This window comes from Zalophus californianus, chromosome 1 (assembly GCF_009762305.2).
Source record: "Zalophus californianus isolate mZalCal1 chromosome 1, mZalCal1.pri.v2, whole genome shotgun sequence".
Taxonomy (NCBI): domain Eukaryota; kingdom Metazoa; phylum Chordata; class Mammalia; order Carnivora; family Otariidae; genus Zalophus; species Zalophus californianus.
The window spans coordinates 42,162,057-42,177,389 of NC_045595.1; the positions used below are offsets into that span (position 1 = coordinate 42,162,057).

General features: G+C 36.9%; 1 protein-coding gene across 18 annotated transcripts in view; it reads left to right on the top strand.

The window, feature by feature from the left end:
• Positions 1-15,333, top strand: part of CHL1 (cell adhesion molecule L1 like) — a 209,788-nt gene that overhangs the window by 21,501 nt on the left and 172,954 nt on the right. For 3 of the 18 annotated variants that reach the window (XM_027585988.2, XM_027586000.2, XM_027585999.2), the window contains exon 2: positions 8,256-8,318. The exons of 14 other annotated variants lie outside the window; for them this stretch is intronic. The gene's annotated coding sequence lies outside the window, so the exon portion shown is untranslated. Of the gene's footprint in view, positions 1-8,255; positions 8,319-15,333 lie in introns of those variants that run through there. One more of the 18 variants, XM_027585992.2, reaches the window with a different exon arrangement.

Consider the following 15,333-nt stretch of genomic DNA (forward strand, 5'->3'; position numbering starts at 1 on the left):
ACCATATAGGAACTTCAAAGGAATCCAAGCAGTTAAAGGAAGTGGATCTGATTTATGTTTGTCAAAAAAAAAAATTGCTTTAGCTGTTGCATGAAGAGTGGATTGCAACAGGGAGCAGGATCCGTTGGTGTTCCACATGGGGAATGAGAACAACTCGGACTTGAACTAGGGTGCGATAAAGGGGATTTGTGAGACTGTTTATTGTACTTTTAATAAGATGATATGGGTGGTTTGGGGATTGTTGTGAGAAATAGCACACAGCCCCTGCAGGCAGAAACCTACATGGGAAACAAGCACAGAATATGTAGTTGTGAGACAAGGAGGTTTAGATATGTGTCGTCGCCATACTGCCTCACAGCAGAGGGATTTGGATGAGCCCCAGGAGGGCTGAGGACTGGGGCGAGTGACATTTAGTGAGCTTCTGGTCTGAAAGAGGGCATGCACTGCTGAAAGAATGCGCTACACTGCACTGGAGGAACCTGCTCATTAATTCTTACAGCACTTTTGTGTTGGGTATGGAAGATGAAAGACATTTTCCATTCAATTATTGATCATAAGCATGATATGTGTTGATTAAAATGGCAAGATAATTTGTATCAAATAGAATTCGGTTATCCTTTTTTCCCTTGCTATATTTTAATATATCATATTTAAGTTTCCCCAAGTGAGTAGAGAACACAGTACCCACCTCCCCCTAAGGAAAGAACCATTCTATTGTTAAAAGTGTTACTGAATAGCAAGTAAATTATGTTGACTTTAACCCAAATGCCCACCCTATTTTTTGGTATACACATTAGTAATGTGAAATGCTTCTAAATGTGTCCTTCTAGAAAGATTAAAGTTTAGACTTTGGATGTTTATTTTCATATTTATGTGAAAAAGATACAATTTATTAGTTATATAGATAATGACAAAGAACAAAGAATAAGTTTTAAATTCATAAGAAAAAAACAACACAATGGAAAAATGGGCAAAGAGAAAGAACACATTTTAGAAAAAAGAAACTCAATTGGTCAAAAATAATGTAAAAATAGTGGACCAAAAGAAACTCAATTGGTCAAAAATAATGTAAAAATAGTGGACCTCACAATAATCAGGGCAATGCAAATTAAAATCTCAGTGAAAACAAATTGTAGTTCATCCATACTATGGAATATACTACTCAGCAATCACAAAGAATGGACCTATGCAATAACATGAATGACTCTCAGAAACATCGTGCTGAGTGAAAGAAGCCAGACACAAAAGGTTAAATACTGTATGTTTCCATTTATAGGATATTCTGGAAAAGGTACAACTAGAGGGACAAATAAAATCAGTGATTTCAGGGACTGGTGAGTGGGGTTGGGAGTTGAGGTGATGGAGATATTTTATATCTTGATTGTAGTCATGTTTAAACAACTGTATACTTTGTCAATACTGAATTGTACATTTAAAACTTGTTAATTTTACTCTAGGCAAATTATACTTTAGTAAAGCTGATTTAAAAAAAAAAAGCAATGAGGATCTGTGTTACATTTATTGGGCTATAACAGTGAAAATATCAAAAACTGAATGTTGTAAAGATATCAGGAAATGGGAGCATTCATGCTCTGCTGATGTGAGTAAAAAGTGACAGAACCCCCTTTGGGAGGAGGAATTCACAATAGCTAGGAAGGTTGAAAATATTTATACCCTAGGATGCCCCAGCCATTCTGTAGCTGCATGATTACCCAAGAGAAGTGCTCACACATGTGCTCAAGGGGAACTATCCAGTCAGGGAGGAAGAATTTCCTCTGCTATTCAAAGTCCTTCTAGCTGGACTAAGAATCAAATTGACATAAGACAGATTAATGGGAGAAAATAAAATTTAATTTCATACACATGAGAAATCCACACAAACATGGAAATTCCAAAGACAGGCAAAGTGAGATATATATATGTCCTTCTGACTAAGAAGAAGGGGGTAGGGGTCTGGGACTTCAAAGGGAATGAATGCAATCCTCCGGAAGATGAAAAAGAGTAAATGCTTGGTAAAGAAATGTTTCTGGGCCACTCAGAAACAGTGGACATAGAGGACTTTGATCAAACAGACCTTGCTAGTTTCCCCCTTATCTACTGTAGTAATTCATATCATAATATAGATATCTATGGTGATAACTCTCTTCTTGGAGCAGGTCCTCTATCTGTATTATTATTAGGTAGTTGAGGAAGGAAGTAAAGAACTTTTCCTGAATCTGCTGGGTTTTGGTTGCTTTTAACTCAAAATAATCTTTCTACCAAAGTGGCCCATCTTAGGACAGCCTGTCTTTATCCCCTACAATACAAACATGTTCTGTGCAACCATTTGTTTTGTTTTGTTTTTAAGTAGGCTCTACGCCCAACGTAGACCCCAAGATCAAGAGTTGCATGTTCTCCTGACTGAGCCAGCCAGGTGCCCCTTCATGCAACCATTTGTAAGAGTAAAAAGTGGAAACAACCTACATGTCTATCAAAAGGGGATAAATAGCTTGAAATATATAAAATATTTAGTATACGCATGTTGACTTGTAGAACAGTTCAAATGAATGAACTAAATATAAATGTAGATTTTGAAAATAATTTATGTGAAAATAAGCAAGTGTCAGAATGATACCTTGTGTATGATAGTGTTAAAAAATGAAATTTGAATGAGTAAAATTTTAAAATCTTATGGGCTTTATTCAGTGATTCTTGAATCAGGCAGTATCCCATCTAGCAGATAGAAAGGAGCTCTGAGTAGCTGTACAAAATGAAAGACTTCTAGGGGCTGAAGGCAGCACATACAAGGATTAGTAGCAAAAAGTGAATTGTTTCAGACAAGGTCACTTTCCTTTAGAAAGCAGCAGGGGGTCTATTGGGTCTATTACCTCCCTAGTACTGACCAGGGATTCTTGATTGACTGGTGTAAGATTCCATGCCTGGGACAGGCTGAAACTGTAACTAAGTTAAGGCTTGTTGTGGTTAGGCTCAGCATAAGCAACTCCATTTGGGGCCTCTTGTCTCATTGTCAACAATACCAATTACGTGAATTAAAAATACTCATGCAACATTATATTTATAGAATAGTATAAAAAATGTGTTGCTTGCACATTAAATTAAATATGTTGGTTCTTTCCAGGAGTAAAGGGAGATGGAATTTAGAAGACAGTAAATTTAAGGGACTTTCAACTTAATTTCTTGTATTTTGTTTATTTAGTGATTTCTGGGGGCACCTGGTAAAGCATGTGACTCTTGAACTCTGTGTTGGGAGTTTGAGCCCCATGTTGGGTTTAGAGCCTACTTAAAAAATAAATAAATAAAAATAAAAAGTGAGTTCTTAGGCAAATATGACAAAATGTTAATATTTAAAAATTTAGATGGCAATTATGTAGGCATCTTTAAATTCTATTTCCTGTATCTAAATTTCTTCATAAAATAAAAACATGTAAGCTACATTGCAAATTTGCCAATATAGAATTTGTGTTTTTTGGACAAGTAGGAACATTATCACCAAAAGCTGATAATGAACTGTTTTAGCTCTTGATTACAATGTAGATCTATCAGAGTGTTTATAGGTAACAGACCCTAAACTCATTCAGAGATTAACTTGCTTAGATCTAAGAGAAATCTCATGCCTTTCCATTTTTAATTTCATGGTAGTTGTCAAAGACTAGACAAAAAGTCAACTCAATCTCCTTTTCAGAAGAGTAGAGGTAAACCACATAGTCACACTCCAGTACTTAACATCTGTACAAAGACTTATATATACATGAGTAGTACTTAGTATTTCAGGTAATCTTCCTGATGTTTATGTTGGTTCTGTAAGTGTTCTTGCTATTGGAATATAGATGAGCAAACATTGAAGAGGGAGTTTAAATTACATATTTAATATTAAGTTAATGAGACTGTAGATACTGTACTTATGCAAAATATTACCCTATTGTATCTTAATATTTATTGACTTAATTTATGGAAATATTTTATGTGCTCAAAAATGATATGACTACATATGTGACAAATCTTACTTAAAAATTTAGGTTTCTAATTAGAGACGATGGACTCTGAAAAACAAACTGAGTGTTCTAGAGGGGAGGGGGGTGGGGGGATGGGTTAGCCTGGTGATGGGTATTAAGGAGGGCACATTCTGCGTGGAGCACTGGGTGTTATGCACAAACAATGAATCATGGAACACTACATCAAAAACTAATGATGTAATGTATGGTGATTAACATAACAATAAAAAAATTATTTAAAAAAATTTAGGTTTCTATAAAAAGGAGCATAATTTTAACTTAGGCTTATGGATATAATATTATTTCATCTCCTTGCAAAATAATTGAAGGCAGCATATATTTTGTATCAACCTAAAGAAGTACCAAAAACTGGCTCCTGAAATCAAAATCTAGGTTCTTATCTACATACATCTGTGTTACTTGACCTATATTCAATTCCTGTTGTAAACAATTACCACCAAATTAGTGGCTTAAAATGACACAGATTTGTTCTCTAGAAATTCTGGAGTTTAGACAGCCCCAAATCAAACTGTCAGCAGAACTATTTTCCTTTAGAGCCTCTAGGGGAGAATCTGTTTCTTTGCTTTTTCCAGCTTCTAGAATCCACCTGCATTCCTTGGCTTGTGGCCCCATCCTTCATCTTCAAAGCCAACAGTGTAGCATCTTCCAATTTGTCTCTCTCTGCTCTGCCTTTATGTCACCTGTTCTGACTCTCACCTTCTGCCTTCTTCCTATAAGGAACCTGTGATTATATTAGACCCATTCACATATTCATGTAATCTAGGATAATCTCCCTTTCTCATGGTCCTTAATGTAATCACATCTGCTAAGTCCCATTTACCATGTAAGGCAACATTCTTGGGGCAGTTTCCAGGGATTAGGATGTAGATATCCTGTGATGCCTTTATTCAAACAACCACACCACACTTCAAACTATTTTCTGGTTGAAATATCCATGAAATTAAGTGAACTTTTGGTGAAAAAATTTTGTTCCATCACTATCACTATGATATAAAATAGTGATGCTTAAGTGAAGTGTTATGGGAACACAAATCTGCATTGCAAAGTTAATATTAGAAGGTAAAGGCTCTCTAAGTATTGACCCATAGAGTTAAAGTAACTTTTGTGTGGGCAGTATACCATCTCTTGTTTTTAAAGGAGTAATTTGTTCAGAATGTGGTATTTTTGTACCGTAACTACATTGTATCATGGATAAAGAATAGGACATATCTCAGAAGATCGTTGCAATTACTAAATGCAATATTTTTAAAACTGTTACAGCAGTGACTGGCATGTAGCTTTTGCTAAATACATGCTTGTTGCATTTGTTAATATTACTAGATTCACTGAATTATCAAAAACCATATTGACTACATTAAGTAACAGAATTTAGTGGAAGAGAAAATGCAAAAAATTGATTTTAACTCAAAAGGAAAAAATATTTTGAGAAAAAAATAACTCAAGAGGACTGTGTCAGGTACTAATTGACTAGAGGATTAAACGCATAAATCCTTTATTCATTCAATAAGTAGTATTGAACACTTAGGATACCATGTTGTCTATTAAGTTCAGGAACAATGCTGAGCAACTGGAGTGCTACCTACCCTTACAGAGCCTACAGTCTAACTCAGGAAGACTGTTAATAGAGGAATAATAAGCGTTGAGATGGAAGTTGTACAGGGTATCAGATTGTCTTTTATGTGATTCTTAGAGTTAAGCCAAATTTAACATCTCTGAAGTCTGAAAATGAATATAGAGATTCATCCAGTAGAATGGAGTCTATATTAATTCTTAAAACATACCTTTTTTTTTTTTCCCTTTATAAGACAGCTCATAAAGCCAAAGTGAAAGCTGGGTCAAACATGAAAAATTCAGTTTCTTTCTTTTTTTTTAAGATTTTATTTATTTGACAGAGAGAGACACAGCAAGAGAGGGAACACAAGCAGGGGGAGTGGGAGAGGGAGAAGCAGGCTTCCCGCGGAGCAGGGAGCCCGATGCGGGGCTCGATCCCAGGACCCTGGGATCATGACCTGAGCCGAAGGCAGACGCTGGACGACTGAGCCACCCAGGCGCCCCAGCAATTCAGTTTCTTATGCCCATGCACCCACTGATAGTCCCACACTCACCCAAACATACATACTCACCACCACCATTGTCTAGGAACTTAACAGTGATTGTGCTTCTCTAGGTATCTAAAATCAAGGGAGTGATTGTGAAATAGGTAATGAAGGAGATAATTAGTACTTTTCTGCCTTTTCTTAAAGTGGAAATATTTCTATGACTGTTAGAGAAAAAAATTACCTTATATTGTTTATCTTTCCCGTCATTTTCCAAAATGCTTCCTCCTCTCCCCAGTGTTTAGTAGACAGTCCACTACAAGTAGATACTTTCTGATAGACTGCACATAGGAAAGTTTTGCAAACATAACAAGAAGGGTGTCTTAGTCCTTGTCAAAATATTTTCATGTTGATACCAGAGACAATTTTTGGTGAAAGCTGAAATGCATGTCAGTTTAATTCCTGCCTATTATTTCAGGTAAATAATTTCACCAGGAGTTCTTCATTGGTAAAGTCTGTGTTTATGTCATGTAAGAAAGTGGCAGGTGTAGTTATTACCAGGGTTGAAAATGCATAAATGTTTTCCACCTCCTCCCACCCATGTCTTACTTTTACTTTAGTAACCACCACCTATGAATGCCCATCTGTTAAAACTAAGCAGGAAGTTGTCTTGTAAATCATTTTTAAAAATATTTTTCTGCTTCACTTTTTATAGAAGATATATGAGAAGAAACATGGGAAGACAGGAAATGATCTATTAGTCCCATAAAGGTAGACCTGAAGTTGGGGCCTAGACTAGCACTGTGTATATGTGCGACAGTAAGCGATGCTCCTTAGGACTGATGGGGAGAATATTATGCTTCTGAGCTAAATGAGAAAAACAAACAAAAACCCTGTCTTTTCTCTAGCATTCTTAATTACTTTCTATGGAAATAAGGGCTAAAAGGTTCATAACACTTTGAAATACAGTAGGTGATATATGTTTGGAGAGAGGAAACAAAAAGCATAGAATAGAAATCAAAAGCTTTCAGAAATAGAGCAAATTCTGGAGAAAATAGCGTGTGTGGACACCGACTACAGTTTTGGTCTGGAAGAGTTACAGCAGAAATGTCGGCTTTTTTTTAGTGCTTAGGGGCTTTCTAGCCTTTTAGACAAATTGCTCTCCTCTGTGCATCTACACTGTTTTCTCCTCTGGGATTTTCTTTTTTGTCTCACTTCTCTTTTTATTATCTGTCCACTCCTGGAGATACCTGCACTCATTACTTTGGTCTCCCATTAGTGATTTTGTTACAGTATCTGCAGTCTGCTGTTTACTTCCAGCAGTGAGCCAAAGGGAAGGGAAGCAGCCCAGTGCTCATCAGGCGAGGTTATGGGCTCAGGCTGAGTTCCTTCAGCAATCCACACTGGCTCAAGGAAGATGAGTGACAGGACTTCTCCTTTTCTCTCTTACATTTATCACAGCTAATGCCCTGATGTATCTATCCATCTACCAATTGATAGATGGATCCATCCATGCATCTATTTATTTTGGCATGCAGCTTTGCAGTTGAGACAAACAATACCTGAATAGATTTGATCTATCACAAGACTGCTGTTGAGATTAAAGACTCAGGATTCAGAAGAAGTTGAGACCAAGTTTAATGTTTTTGGAATGTGTAGTTTTAATAATGATATGTTTTCTTCAAGGGGATTTCAATTCAGTTAATTATGTAATGAAAACACAGGGGAGTATTTGAAGAATCATTTAGTCTCTGTCCAGGAGGCATGCTTTTGGGTGGAATTACATACAATCTAAAAATTGGGGGGGAAAAAAGTCCCCAATTGGGGTAATCCTATATATAATCCTATATATTGTAGTTAAAAAGAGCTGGGAAGGGGGAGGGCAGAGGAAGAGGGAGAGAATCTTAAGCAGTCTCCACGCTCAGCGCTTAGCCCATCACGGGGCTTGATCTCATGACCTGAACTGAAATCAAGAGTTAGGCGCTTAACCAACTGAGCCACACAGGCGCCCCACCAGAAAAATATTTAAACCGTGTTTCTGCTTAAACTGTGCAAAAATGTCTATTTAGATGTTAAATATTAAGTGGGATACCTACACATGACTAAGACATTTTTGTATATACTCAGTTATGCATGTGTAATAGGGACAGTATTTTAAAAATGATCATACCTAAATAGTTACTTTATTTCTATTTATTTTTTGTAGTGGAATTAAGCAGATTATAATTTTCATAGACTGAATGCACATGGGACTCCATATCTTCGCATAGTAAGTATATTGTGTGGTAATACAATTTTAGAATGGCTCATTAGCCCTTGTGAGGTCCAGTGACATAGGATAGCAATAGATTGCTATCAGAGCCAAGAAGATAAGGCAGCATCTTTTTCATGTAGAGCTCTAAATCCTCTATTACTTTGAAATCACCTCGGTAGTATATTTTAAACTCAAGATAAGCTGTCTTTCTGGTTCCTGATGATTGTTTTAATGGTGGATTTGACCATATGTGTATCAGATATGGAAAGTCATGTCCATTAAATGAGGTAAAAGTTCTTTTAGAGAGAAAAAAATGATTTAAATTTTTAGATTCTCATGGGACCTCATTAAAGTTCTCTTTCTTTAATAGATTGTGCAGCGTAATAGTTATCAGGAATCCTGCAGTGCACATGGCTGATAGGTTAGTTTACACAGGATTAATTGTGTAATTTTGCAGGCAACCAGCACAGTGAACATTGATTTTTGCATTAGCCCCGTGTGTTGTTTGTAAGAGAGATTCTGCTTTCTATTTTAAGGTGGTGTAACATTTCACTTTTTATTAATTATAATTTCTACCAACATGTTTTATGCCTGACATAATTTATTATAAGTTTTTCCTAATGTTTTTTTTCTAATTGCTATGTCCTTCAGAAACTTCATTAATTTTGAGCACTGATGTGTAAAAAAGTGACAGGAGAAAATGCCTTTCACAAAACATTCTCTGACTGGCCGGTTTCCCCATGCCTCCATCGATAAGTTGCCCAAATCTTTTCTTAGAATACAGAAGCAATGCGATTGCATGGACTCCAGCTATACTGTGAATAATTAATGCAAGAAATAACCTGAGAATATTGCATTTCTCAAAGCCCAAAATGTGAATGTCCAAAGGAGAGCAGGCTACTCAGAACAGAGTCTAGTTTCTAGACTGTGTAAATCTCTAGAGCCTCATATTTCTTGAAATAATACCCATATGGAAGGAATAGAGAAAGGGTTTTTTGCTTGAATTTTCCAGATAATTAGTTCAGCTCTCAACTACTACAGTATGTCCACTGTCTGTGGGTATAAAATACCTATTGGGATTTCAGTGGGATCATTATAGCTGGGTTCAGAATATACTTTGTTATATTCTGTGTGCTTTTGAGAAAACAGAAAATTATGTTGATTGCATGCAATTTAGGCCTAATCTTTACACTTTTTTTGTTTTGAACTTGCAAATCAATTACTTGCCTGTGTCCCTCTTACTTCCCCCATTCGAGGCTCCCTTAGGTAAAGTTTTCCTCCCTTCATATCATTGTGGTTCTTCCAGTAAAAGGAGTTGACCACCTCTTAGTTTTTGCTGCTTTTGTTTTGTTTTGCTTTGCTTTAAGTGGATCCTCCCTCACCCTTCTCCCCCACCATGAGTGTCTGCAGCATTATAAAGAGCCAATAAGGAGCTGTACAAAGTGAGTATTTAAAATGTGTACTGAGTGACCAACTGGCCCCTTCTGGAAGAACCCTCTTAAACACTTGGTTACCACAACTTCAAAAAGGAGCTTGCTTCTGAAGGATCAAAGGATCTCTTGTATAAAAATTTGGAGCATTCATGATAAAATGAAGAGAATAACATGTCTTTTAAACTCCTGTATGACGCCCGGATTATGTGGAGAGACTAAGGAAGTGGTGGTTCTCTCGGGCTTTTGTGTAACGTTAAACAGAAATAGATGAAAGCAAAAGCTTAAAACTGACAAAATCCCAAGTAGGGAAGCTCTGGTCCATAGCTCGTTCACTGGGTCATAACAAACCACCAACTGATGATTTGAAGAAAAAAAAAAGGAAAGAAAAAAGAAAAGCCAAGCAAGGAAGAAGAGATTTCCTTTCATAGTGAAGGACTGAATTTGCTTCATGACATTTTAAACTGTGCACCTTCACAAAGTGTATACACCACTTGTTTTTCTGATACAGAAATTGGGTCATGACATTGTGGAGAAAGGACTGGAATTGGAATCCCAATACTGGGTTCTACACTTGACCTTTGTCACTTGCTACATGTGATATTAAAGAAGTAACTTAACCCTTTGCATTTTATTTTTCCTCATTTTTAAATGAATCTAACAAATTAACACAAACTTGTTTCAAGGATTAAATGAAAAAAAAATCTTGGTGAGAGTGTTATAAAATGTAAGGTTTTATATTGTTGTAATATAGGTAGTTTGCAATAAAATTTGATTAAACAATTACAACAGATTTTAGTTCTCTGTTTTGAGGCCGAATATTCACTTTTTACATTGAACTTTGTCTTGAGTAGTTTGAATAATTTTTGAAACCAGTGTAATTGTATTCAATACAGTGTATGCATGAACATAGGTGTATGCTTCTGGAGAGAGTCCTTAGCTTTCTCCAGATTTTCAAATGCATCTGTGACCCTCATGGAGTTCAGAACCACTTAACTAGATAAATCATCACCAATTTCCATTTCACATTAGTTGGTAGTACTGGTACTATAGTACTGGGTACTGAAGAGTGAGTTTAGTATATTGGTTTATATTTACTAAGAGTTTTTGTCTAATGGAAATTCTACTGGGGGAGAATATCAGTGCAGATTGGAGATCTGAATAACTTTCCCCAGTATTTCTTAAAAAAATGTTTTTTGGTCATTTCCCATAATTATGGCAGGTTCTTTTCTTTCTTTTTTTCCTCACCACCAAAATCACCACCACCATCTATTCCTCTTTTGCTTGAAATGTGTAGATAATTACAGGTGCACAATTTTATGGAAAACTGAAACAGACCTAGCCCACAGGTGAACTTTCACATTTTGTGAAATAGGACTGCGTTAAATATAGTATTTTTCTAAATGTTGACTTTTAATATCTAAAAATGTTTATGTTAATTTGCAATTTTCAACTGACAGTGTATCTCTAGATTTTATTTCTTATTCCTTGTCACCCCAATGTATCTCACTGTAAATGTGTTGGTGTGATCTTCAACTATACCTCCAACTTACCTAGCCCAATACCAGTTTTGTTGTAATAGATGCTTTTCAAAGTATCCCTAATGATATTCTACTTTTAACATTGTCAAAAATCTTTGGATCACCTTATATTTCTGATTGATTTGCTGATCAATTTTGGTTGGAGTTGAAAGACATGGTAACCCCTACTGGTTGACCACGATGTTATGCTTAGAATTCATATATTCATCTCTTTAACTGAGAGTAGTTTGGCATCTACCATGTACTGAACTCATTGTGGAGGCACTGGGGAATCAGGGTCTTGGCCCACATACAGGTTATTTCAAATTATTAATTTGGTCTCTTGAGTAACACCATTATGTTTATATATCATTCCGCTTGCACACAGTTTCCTGGAGCTCTTCATATATAGTCATTTTTATTTGATCCACATTAAAGATATTTTGAGAATTGTCATTGAATGTGTATATTCTGTTCTGCATTATAATTAATAGGAATTATCATTTTATTATGATGAATTAGAGGTTAAATTGTCTACTTAGACTATTTAGACTATTAGACTCTAAATGCCTAAATGTCCTTCAGTTTTTAGACATCTTATGACATCTCTTTGTAGCAGTTTTTAAAGTTTATTTATTTTTTAATCATTTCTACACCCAGTGTGGAGCTCGAACTCACAACCCTGAGATCAAGAATTGTATACTCTTCCAAATGAGGTGCCAGATGCCTTTAGATTCTTTTTAGTTATTGAGTAACTTATTCATGCTCTGCTGATTAGCTCTTTACTTTCACAGTTTTATAAGTTAGGTTTTGCTCTTAGATACTTTTTGCACAACAAATTTTCCATTTGCTATTGAGTATATATAAAATAATGTTATGTTAGACTATTTTTAATTGAAACATTTTTTCTTAGCTTTATTGCAGTACAACTGACACATAAAAATTGTGTATATTTAAAGTGTTCAGGGACGCCTGGGTGGCAGTCGGTTAAGCGTCCGCCTTCGGCTCAGGTCATGAACCCAGGGTCCTGGAATCAAATCCCGCATGGGGCTCTTTGCTCAACGGGGAGCCTGCTACTCCCCCTGCTCAGGCTCACACTCTCTCTCTCTTCTCTAACAAATAAATAAATAAAATCTTTTAAAAAATAAATAAATAAGTATGCAACATGATTTTGTATACATATACACTGCCAAATGATTACCACAATCAAGCTAATGAACTCATCCATCACCTCATATAGTTACTTGTGTGTGTGTGTAGGGGGGTGTTATTTAGGATCTACTCTCTTAGCAAATTTCAAGTGCACAATAAAGTATTATTAACTCGAGTCACCTTGCTGTCCATTAGCTCTGCAGAACTTAATCATTTCATAACTGAAAGTTTGTACCCTTTGACTAACCCCCGCCCAAGTCCCTGGCAGCCAGCACTCTACTCTGTGCTTCTATAAGTTTGACTTTTTCAGATTACACACACATAAATAAGATCATACAGTATTTTTCCTTTAGTGTCTGACTTATTTCAATAGCATAATGTCCTCTGGGTTTATCCATGTTGTTGCAAATGGCAGGATTTCCTTCTTTTTTATGGCTGAATCATATTTCAGTGTGTGTATGTGTGTGTGTGTCAGTATTTCTTTATCCATTCATCCATCAGCAGACACATAGGTTGTTTATAGCTTGGTTATTGTGAATAATGCCTCAATTAACATAGGAATGCACATTTATTTGAGAGAGAGAAAGAGAGAGCTGGAGCACATGTGAGCAGGGGAGGGGTAGAGGGAGAGGGAGAATCTCAAGCAGACTCCCTGCTTAGGGTGGAGCCCAACACAGGACTCCATCCCAGGACCCTGAGATCTCTACGTGGGCCAAAATCAGGAGTTGGCCGCTTAACCGACTGAGCCACCCAGGCACCCCTTTCCTGTAATCATAAACTTTTAAGGCAAAAGGAAACTCTAAAAAATAGTTGTTAGCATTCTCATGTTGTAAATGAGGCTACTGAGACCTAACTTGGTTAAGAAACTTGCTGTTAAGAAGCATTGTTAATGATAAAGCTAGCAATAACATTCACATGGTCTTCTGACTTGCCCTAGAGTATTCTTTGCAAGTTTCTCCACATGATGCTATTAGCTTCCTTACAAGAGTTGGATGTATGACTTTAAAAAATAGTAGGAGATAGTGAAATAACTACCATGTAATCCTTTTCTCAAACTCAAGGTATATATTTTTTTTTTAGTCATTTTTTTTTAATTTTTTATTGTTATGTTAATCACCATATATTACATCATTAGTTTTTGGTGCAGTGTTCCATGATTCATTGTTTGTTCATAACACCCAGTGCTCCATGCAGAACGTGCCCTCCTCAATACCCATCACCAGGCTAACCCATCCCCCTATCCCCCTCCCCTCTAGAACCCTCAGTTTGTTTTTCAGAGTCCATCATCTCTCATGGTTCGTCTCCCCCTCTGACATACTCCCCTTTTCTTCCTCTCCTGTTATCTTCTTCTTTTTCTTTTTTCTTAAAATATGTTGCATTATTTGTTTCAGAAGTACAGATCTGTGATTCAACAGTCTTGCACAATTCACAGCGCTCACCGTAGCACATACCCTCCCCAATATCTATCATCCAGCCACCCCATCCCTCCCACCCCCAACCACTCCAGTAACACTCAGTTTCTTTCCTGAGATTAAGAATTCCTCATATCAGTGAGGTCATGTGATACATGTCTTTCTCTGATTGACTTATTTCACTCAGCATAACACCCTCCAGTTCCATCCACGTCGTTGCAAATGGCAAGATCTCATTCCTTTTGATGGCTGCATAATATTCCATTGTGTATATATACCACCTCTTCTTTAGCCATTCATCTGTCGATGGGCATCTTGGCTCTTTCCACAGTTTGGCTATGGTGGACATTGCTGCTATAAACATTGGGGTACATGTACCCCTTCGGGTCCCTACATTTGTATCTTTGTGGTAAATACCCAGTAGTGCAATTGCTGGATCGAACGGTAGCTCTAATTTCAACTGTTTGAGGAACCTCCATACTGTTTTCCAGAGGGGTTGCACCAGCTTGCATTCCCACCAACAGTGTAGGAGGGTTCCCCTTTCTCCACATCCCCGCCAACATCTGTCGTTCCCTGACTTGTTAATTTTAGCCATTCTGACGGGTGTGAGGTGGTATCTCATTGAGGTTTTGATTTGGATTTCCCTGATGCCAAGCGATGTTGAGCACTTTTTCATGTGCCTGTTGGCCATTTGGATGTCTTCTTTGGAGAAATGTCTGTTCATGTCTTCTGCCCATTTCTTGATTGGATTATTTGTTCTTTGAGTGTTGAGTTTGATAAGTTCTTTATAGATTTTGGATACTAGCCCTTTATCTGATACGTCATTTGCAAATATTTTCTCCCATTCTGTCGGTTGTCTTTTGGTTTTGTGGACTGTTTCTTTTGCTGTGCAGAAGCTTTTTATCTTGATGAAATCCCAATAGTTCATTTTTGCCCTGGCTTCCCGTGCCTTTGACGATGTTTCTAGGAAGAAGTTGCTGCGGCTAAGGTCGAAAAGGTTGCTACCTGTGTTCTCCTTTAGGATTTGGATGGACTCCTGTCTCACGTTTAAGTCTTTCAACCATTTGGAGTCTATTTTTGTGTGTGGTGTAAGGAAATGGTCCAGTTTCATTCTTCTGCATGTGGCTGTCCAATTTTCCCAACACCATTTGTTGAAGAGACTGTCTTTTTGCCATTGGACATTCTTTCCTGCTTTGTCAAAAATAAGTTGACCATAGAGTTGAGGGTCCATTTCTGGGCTCTCAATTCTGTTCCATTGATCTATGTGTCTGTTTTTGTGCCAGTACCATACTGTCTTGATGATGACAGCTTTGTAATAGAGCTGGAAGTCCGGAATTGTGATGCCACCAGCTTTGCTTTTCTTTTTCAGTATTCCTCTGGCTATTCTGGGTCTCTTCTGGTTCCATACAAATTTTAGGATTATTTGTTCCATTTCTTTGAAAAAAGTGGATGGTATTTTGATAGGGATTGCATTGAATGTGTAGATTGCTCTAGGTAGCATTGACATCTTCACAAT